This window comes from Galeopterus variegatus, unplaced genomic scaffold (genome assembly GCF_000696425.1).
Source record: "Galeopterus variegatus unplaced genomic scaffold, G_variegatus-3.0.2 Scaffold4469, whole genome shotgun sequence".
Lineage (NCBI taxonomy): Eukaryota > Metazoa > Chordata > Mammalia > Dermoptera > Cynocephalidae > Galeopterus > Galeopterus variegatus.
The window spans coordinates 65598-67805 of record NW_007730580.1 but is presented as its reverse complement, the minus strand read 5'-3'; the positions used below and the strand labels follow the sequence as shown (position 1 = coordinate 67805).

The 2208-nt window shown below is 40.5% G+C and overlaps 1 pseudogene; it reads left to right on the top strand.

Annotated features, from left to right (window-relative positions):
* The first annotated feature begins 749 nt into the window (after positions 1-749).
* Positions 750-2208, top strand: part of LOC103603159 — a 3087-nt pseudogene continuing 1628 nt past the window's right edge.

Sequence of the window (2208 nt, the reverse complement as noted above, 5' to 3'; positions counted from 1 at the left end):
TTTCTTCTTCTTAGAAACTACTTGGAGGGTAGTCAATAGGAAAACAATAAAAGGCTTTGGAAATGCCACTGAAGCCCCAAGCTCAGAACAGCTGATAGCTGTGTGGCCCTTGGTGTCTCACTTAGTGTCCCTAGTGTGACAAGAGGAGAGGGAACTTGGGGCCATGGAAGCCCAGCAGTTAACCCATCTTGTGGTGAGAAGTGAGATCTGCCAGAGGGAATCAAAATGTGCCGCGCTCACCTGTTGAGGGCGCCCACCCAGCTACCAACACAGGCCTTCCTTTATGAATAAGCGCAGGGACAAGTCCCTATGCTTCAGAGAAAAATGAAGAATCAGGAAGGAGGCCCAGCTAGCCAGTCAGCAAATGGCTCCCTGCGAAATAGATTTCAGGTGGCGAACAGCGGAGGACTGTAAACGAAAGAGTTGAATTCTAAGTGATCTCTAAGTCTCCTTTCAATTCTAATGTACTAAAAGTGGATGGATAAGAAATCCTTTCACGAATTTTGGTGCTTATAGAAATACAGATTTTTTTTTTTTTTTGGCAGCTTGCGGGTACAGGAATCTGAACCCTTGACCTTGATGTTATCAACACCACACTCAAAATAACTGAGCTAAGCAGCCAGCCCCTAGAAACAGACGTCCAAGTGGAAAAGAATGAAGGTGGAAAGTGAGATGGTTCTGAGGGGGGCTTGAGCATGTTTAAACACTTTAGATTCAAGCTTTTCGTTACTGATTTTACCTCCAATATGATGGCTCTCCTACAGGTAGGTCAGCAGCATGATCCTTAGGATTGGTAGCACATTTGAAGTACTCTTTGAATCACAAATGGGGCAAAGAAAGAGAAAGGAAGAGGGATTTTTCTGAGGGTGAGCCAAGATTTAGAATCAAGACGACAGACCAATTTATTTATTTATTTTTATTTAAATTTTTTTTGTTTGTTGAAACAGAATTGATTACACATATTTGTGGGGTACAGAGTTGACTGTTAATACCTATGTACAACATGTGATGAACAAATCAGGATAATTAGTATATTCATCATTACAAAACATAATTATTCTTTGTGACCTTTTACCAATTTCTAGACCCCACTCCCTCCCCCTTTCCCACCTCTACTAACTGCAGTTCTGTTCTCTCCTTTTGAAAGATCAACATATTATTGTGATTGTTGTATCTTTCTTTCTTATTTATCTGTTTTTTTTTTTTTTAGCTCTCACTTATGAATGAGGACATGTGGTATTTCTCTTTATGTGCCTGGTTTATCTCACTTACATAATTTTCTCCAAACTCAACCATATTGCTGCGAATGGCAGAATTTCTTTCTTTTTGGGGGCAGGCCCGTGGCTCACTCGGGAGAGTGTGGTGCTGATAACACCAAGGCCACGGGTTCGGATCCCATATAGGGATGGCCGGTTGCTCACTGGGTGAGCATGGTGCTGACAACACCAAGTCAAGGGTTAAGATCCCCTTACCGGTCATCTTTAAAAAAAAAAAGAATTTCTTTCTTTTTTATGGCATAGTAGTATTCCATTGTATATACATACCCCGTGTTCCTTATCTAGTCATCTGTCGATGGACATTTAGGTTGGTTCCATTTCTTGGTTATTGTAAATACAGCTTCAATACACATGGGAATGCAGGTATCCCTTTGACGTGATGGTTTCCATTTCTTTGGGTATATACCCAGCAGTGGAATTGCTACTGGGTCATATGGCAGTTCTATCTATAGTTCTTTGAGGAACCTCCATACTGTTTTCCATAATGGCTGTACTAATTTACAGTCCCACGAACAGTGTAGGAGGGTTCCCCTCTCTCCACATACTCACCAGCATCTGTTATTCTCTGTCCTTTTGATAATGGCCAGTCTAACTGGGGTGAGAGGATATCTCAATGTATTTTTATTTGCATTTTCCTGATGCTTAGTGATGTCGAACATTTGTTCATGTGTCTGTTAGCCATTTGTACATCTTCCTTTGAGAAATGTCTGTTCAGCTCTTTTGCCCATTTTTTAATCAGGCTACTTGTTTTTTCACTGCTAAGTGGTTTGAGTTCCTTGTATATTTTGGATATTAACCCCTCACTGGATGCACAGTTTGCAAATATTTTCTCCCGTTCTGTAGGTTGTCTTCTCACTCTGTTAATTGTTCCTTTTGCTGTGCAGAAGATTTTTAGTTTGATATAATCCCATTTGTTTAATTTTTCTTTTGT